Source organism: Ursus arctos, chromosome X (assembly GCF_023065955.2).
Source record: "Ursus arctos isolate Adak ecotype North America chromosome X, UrsArc2.0, whole genome shotgun sequence".
In the NCBI taxonomy this organism is placed as follows: Eukaryota; Metazoa; Chordata; class Mammalia; order Carnivora; family Ursidae; genus Ursus; species Ursus arctos.
The window spans coordinates 55669628-55676263 of record NC_079873.1 but is presented as its reverse complement, the minus strand read 5'-3'; the positions used below and the strand labels follow the sequence as shown (position 1 = coordinate 55676263).

At 33.3% G+C, this 6636-nt stretch overlaps 1 protein-coding gene across 5 annotated transcripts in view; it reads right to left on the bottom strand.

Annotated features, from left to right (window-relative positions):
- Positions 1–6636, bottom strand: part of EDA (ectodysplasin A) — a 428098-nt gene that overhangs the window by 295793 nt on the left and 125669 nt on the right. The window lies entirely within an intron of this gene.

Below are 6636 nucleotides of genomic sequence, written 5' to 3'. Positions count from 1 at the left end.
AAATCTCAACTATTGGTCTCAAAACTACCCCTGCAGGGGTGTGTGGGTGGCACAGTTTGTTGGGCAGCTGACTCTTGGTTTTGGGTTGGGTCATTATCTCAGGATCTCAGCCCCCACATTGGGAGCCCTGCTCAGTAGGGAATATACCTCTCTGCCCCTCCCCCTGCTCTTTCTAAAATAAATGAATAAAATCTTTAAAAATAAATAAATAAATAAATAAATAAATAAATAAATAAATATCTTAAAAAACCAAACAAACTACCCCTGGATAAGGGCCTGAATCTAATCGTATTAGATGGAATAATTTATGCCCCAGGATATTATCAAAAACAATAAAACAACCAGGTAGCAATTAATGGTGGTAATAGCTGACTGTACCAATAGAGACAGACAACAGAGAGACCAGAGAAAGAGACAAATAGGTTCTGCTAAAACGCTTCCATACCAAGGTGACTATGCACACTCCAAACCTGTACCCTCTGAAGAAATATCAGAGGCTTGACACAGTGAGGGAAATAGATTTTAATGAACTAGTACAGCTAAGTTACAAAACAAATCAACAAAAGACAACAAGAGGCAGACCAGAAAGGGGGGGGCTGTAATCTGTATTCATGTTTCTACAATAAATCATCTAAAATGTCCAGTTTTCAGCAACAGCAAAACAATACAAGACATGCAAAGAAACAGGAAAGTATGACTCATAGAAAGGGGGTAAAAAGTAGGCAATAGAAACAGTCTTTAGGAGGGCTCAGATATTGGACTTGGCAAATAAAATTTTCAAAGCAGATAGTATGAATATTTTTAAAACACTAAAGGAAACCATTGTTAAAGAAATAAAGGAAGCTATCATAACAATGCCATATCCTGGGGGATGGGCTAGACGGGTGATGGGTATCAAAGAGGGCACTTGTTGTGATGAGCACTGAATTCTATCCCAGAAACCAATATTGCACTGTATGTTCACTAACTAAAATTTAAAGTGAAAACACACACACACACACACACACACACACACACACACAAATAATCCCACATCAAATACAGAATCTAAATAAATAGAATTTTTAAAACCCACATGGAAATTCTAGAGTAAAATTATAATAACTGAAGTGAAAAATTTATTAGAGGAGTTATATACAGATTTTACAGGCAGAATAAAGTATCAGTGAACTTGAAGAAAGACTGGTAAATTGTGCAATCCAAAGAAAATAGAAAATGAACCAAAATGAACAGAGCATCAGTCCAATGCTGGACTCCATTAAATAAGCCAATATATGTAAGAGATTAATAGAATGAGCTAGAAAAAGGCAGAAAAATATTAGAAATAATAGCTGAAAAACTCCACAAATTTGGTGAAAAACAGTAACCTATACATACAAAAAGTTCAATAAACTCTAAGTAAGATAAAGGTAAAGAGATCCACACCCAAACAAATAACAGCAAAAATGTTGAAACACAAAAGGTTAAAATCCTGAAAGCGGCATGAGATAAAGAACTCATCACACACAAGGGAACCCAATAAGTTTAACAGCTGAAGTACTATCAAAGACAATGGTAGCTGAAAAGCAGTATGATGATATTTTTAAAGTATCGAAAGGAAAGAAAAAAATGTTAACCAAGAATCTCGTATCCAGAAAAACGACCTTTCAAAAATGAAGGTAAAATAAAGATAATCCCAGAAAAACAAAGACTGAGAGAATTTGTTGCTAGCAAATCTGCCTGATGAGAAATGCTAAAAGAAGTTATTCAGACTGAAATAAAGTGACCCTGATGATAATTTGATCCCACAATAAAAAACACAGAGCACTAGTAAAGGTAATTCTATAATTATAAAAGATACTCGAATGTATATTTTTCTCATTTCTTTTAATTAATATATTTGTATGAAAATATGTGTCATATGACATGATTGGGCAAAAAACATATAGAAATATAATAAGTTTGGCAATAGCAGCACCAGGGAGGTGGATGAGAACAAGCTGTACTGAAGTAAGGAAATGACACCCAATGGTAACTTGAATCTACAGGAAAAACTGAAGCAAATCAGAACAGTAAGAGAAAGATTAGTGTGATAAACTCTATAAGGATATACTTCCTTGCCGTTATTCTCTCAACTTCTTTAAATATAAATTCTATAAGATAATAAATATAGCATATTGTTGGGTCTGTAACATAGAGATATATAACAAATAATAATAGCACAAAAAGGGGACGCAGGATAGAGCTATACATGGGTAAGATGTCCATCTCTCACACGAATTGAGTTGGTAAAAATATGAACTAGGTTATGATAAACTAAAGGTAATGGTAAGCTCTAGAGCAAAAAGCAGGAAAGTAACCAAAATATAGTGGAAAAAAATCAAAATTATAATATTATGCTAGAAAATATTATTTTAATCAAAAGAAAGCATTAAAACACAAATAGAGGGGAAAAAGACACAAAACATAGAAAACCAAAAGTAAAGTGACAGATACAAATTCAACTACATCAGTAAGAACATTAAATATGATTTAAACAATCCAATCAAAAATCAGACATTGTCATACTGTATTAAAAAATAAGATTCAATTATATGCTGTCTATAGGACATATACATTATTTCTTAATTTTAATTTTTAGAAGTTTAAAAGTTTTTTAATTTAAATTCAATTTAATGAACATGTACTGTATTATTAGTTTCAGAGGTAGAATTTAGTCATTCATCAGTTGCATACAACACTCTGTACTCATTACTTCAAGTGCCCATCACCCAATTATCCCATCCCCCTACCCACATCCTCTCCAGCAACCCTGTTTGTTTCCTATAGTAAAGAGTCTTTTATGGTTTGCCTCCTTCTCTGTTTTCATCTTATTTTATTTTTCCTTCCCTTCTCCTATGTTCATCTGTTTTGTTTCTTAAATTCCACATACGAGTGAAATCATATGCTATTTGTCTTCCTCTGACTGACTCATTTCACTAAGCATAATACCCTTTAGTTTCATCCATTATGTTGCAAATAGCAAGATTTCATTCTTTTTGATGGCTGAGTAATATTCCATTGTGTACATATACACATCTTCTTTATCCATTCATCTGTCAATGGACATCTGGGCTCTTTCCATATTTTGGCTATTGTGGATATTGCTTCTATAAACATTGGGGTGCACATGCCCCTTTGAATCACTATGTTTGTATCCTTTGGATAAATAGCTAGTAGTGCAATTGCTGGGTAATAGGGTAGTTCTAGTTTTAACTTTTTGAAGAACCTCCATACTATTTTCCAGAATGGCTATACCAGTTTGCATTGCCACCAGCAGCATAAGAGGGTTCCCCTTTCTCCACATCCTCACCAACATCTGTTGTTTCCTGAGTTGTTAATTTTAGCCATTCTAACTGGTGTGAGGTGGTATCTCATTGTGGTTTTGATTTGTATTTCCCTGATGACAACTGACGGTGAGCATTTTTTTCATGTGTCTGTTGGAGATTTGCACATCTTCTTTGGAGAAATGTCTGTTCGTGTCTTGTGCCCATTTCTTTTTCTTTTTTTTTTTTAAGATTTTATTTACTTATTTGACAGAGAGAGCCAGTGAAAGAGAGAACACAAGCAGGGGGAGTGGGAGAGGAAGAAGCAGGCTCCCAGTGGAGGAGCCTGATGTGGGGCTCGATCCCAGAACGCTGGGATCACGCCCTGAGCTGAAGGCAGACACTTAACGACTGTGCCACCCAGGCACCCCTTGTGCCCATTTCTTGACTGGATTTTTTGGATTTTTGGGTGTTGAGTTTGACATATACTTTAGATTCAAAGATATAAATTGGTTGAAAGTAGAAGAACAGAAAAAGATATATCATGCAAACAGCAAGAAAGTTGGAGTGGCTATAATATCAAACAAAATAGATTTAAGAACAAAAAATTTACTAAAGATAAACAGGGACATTGTATAATGATAGAAAAGTCAATCCATCACAAAAACATAATAATCATAAACCATGTATGTACCTAACAACAACAGAGCTCCAAAATATATGAAGCAAAATCTAACAGAATTGAAGGAGGAAACAGGTGATTCAATAATAATAGCCAATGCCTTCAATATCCCACTTTCAGCAAGGACTAAAACAACTAGGCAGAAGACCAACAAAGATATAGAAGACTTGAACAAAACTATAAACCAAATAGACACAATAGTCATAAATAGAACACTCCATCCCAAAATAGCAGAATATAAACTCTTGTCAAATGTATATGGAACATTCCAGGTTAGGTCACATGCTAGGCCATAAAACAAGTGTCAATAAATTTAAAGACATAAATCATGCAAATAATCTTCTCTGACTACAGTGAAATGAAATTAGAAATCAGTAACAGAACTAAATTTGAGAAATTCACAAATATGTGGAAATTAAAGAACATACTTTTAAATGATCCATAGGTCAATGGAGAAATCACAGTGGAAATTAGAAAATATTTTGAGGTGTATAAAAATGAAGACATGACATCAAACTTATGGGATATAGCTAAAATAATACTTAGAAATTTATAGGTGGGTCTATATTTAAAAAGATCTCAAATCGATAACCTATCTTAAGACACTGGAAAAGAAGAGCAAACTAAACCCAAAGCAAGCAGCAGAAAGGAAATAAAAAGATTAGAATGGAGATTACTCAAATATGAATAGAAAAATAATAGGGAAAATCAATAAAAGCAACAGTTGATTATTTGAAAAGATCTAAAAAATTGAGAAACTTTTAGCTATACTGACAAGACAAAACAGAGATAATAATCAAATTAGTAGAATCAGGAAAGAAATAGGGGACATCACTAGTGACTTACAGAAATAAAAAATAGAATGTCTAAAGATTAGAAATATGATACCTATAATGAAAAGAATACTGAATGGGATCAACAATAGATTAAATACTGAAGAAAAAGATCAGTAAACTTGAAGACTAAGCAATAGAAATCATCCCAAATGAAGCACCAAGAGCAAAATGACTAAAATTTTCTAAAAATGAATAGATAATTGGACTCTCAATAAGATACAGGGAAAAAATAATAATAGCCAAAATTTGCCAATTTATTAAAAATGATAAACCCGAAAATTCAAGGTCAACAAAACCGAAGCACAATAAACACAAAGAGAACAAAACTAAGGTGTCCATAATCTCATTCCATTAACCAGTCATTAAGAGAAAAATGCTAAAAGCATTCAAATTAAAGGCATATTATATAGAGGAACAAAGGTAAGAATGATCATAGACATCTCATCAGAAATCACGCTATTTAGAAGGCAGTGGAGTGACTAAAGTGATGAAAGAAAAATCTGTCAACCTGGAATTTTTTACCCAATGAAGTTGTCTTTCAAAATTGAGCACTAAATACAGACTTTTTCAGGCAAACAAAAGCTAAGAGATTTAATCAGCAGCAAACCTACACTATAAAAAAAAATATAAATGAAGCTCTTCAGGTAGAAGAAAAAGAATTCCAGAAGCAGACTTTGATTTATATAAAGGAATACAGGGTGCCATAAATGCTAAATATAGACCTTTTGTCATTTTAAAAAATTCCTTAAAAGATAAATGACTGTTTAAAGTAAAAATAATAACATGAATTGTGGGGTTTATAGTATGTGTAAAAGTAAAATGTATATATAGCAACAATAGCACAAAGGCTGGAAAAGGCAAAATAAAGGTCTATAGTTCTTACACTGTATGTAAAATAGTGTAATATTACTTTAAGGGAGGTTGTAATAAGAGCAACCTACTGCAACCACAAAAAACAAAGGTGTATAGCTAATAAGCCAATAGTGGAGATAAAGTGAAATCATTAAAAAAAAATTCAGTTACCTCAAAAGAAGGCAAGAATAGAGGGGAAAAAACTCTGAAGAGCAAATGAAACAAATAGAATCCAAATACCAAAATGGTAGCTTCAAACCCAAATATAACCACAATTACATTAAATGAAAATGATCTAAACATTCAAATTGAAAGCCATATATTGTCAGACTGGATTTTTTAAAAAGCACAAACTATTTATTGTCTATAAGAAACCTACTAAAAATATAAATATACAGATACGTTACAAGTGAAAGGACAAATTTCAGTTCTGGCCAAAATAGAATAAGCCAACTATAACCTATCTCTTCTTCTGATAAACAATTAAAAATGATGGACAAAATAAAAAAAAATCAAGTACCTGAAGACTTAAAAGTAATCAAAACAGGTAGATTGCAAAAGGAACTTAAAACTTAGAGAAGGGGCCTGCAACAAGGTGGATGTTCTATATATTTTTTCTCTTGCAGATTTTTCTTGAGGGTGGATCCCAGTTGCAGAGCTTCACAGCAGCATAGTGACATGATTGCTGAAAATTTGAATAAAAACCCTGTATTACTAGGCAGAGTAACCATAATAGGGACTACTGTGAGCCAAAGAGTGGAATGTAATTCTGTTTTGTTTTCTCTAGCATTTTTGCCCAGTCATGGAGTTGTTTGGCAGTGATGGCTGTAAGCAACCAAATATCCAAGGGATATTCTGTCTTTCTGGCCAGAGGAACCAGGAAAGGGGCCACCATGGCCTCAAGAATGGGCTCATAGAAAACTACCTCCTGTCATGAAGATAGAAGTGTGCTTTTCCTCTGGATAAAGCCTACTAGCTAACA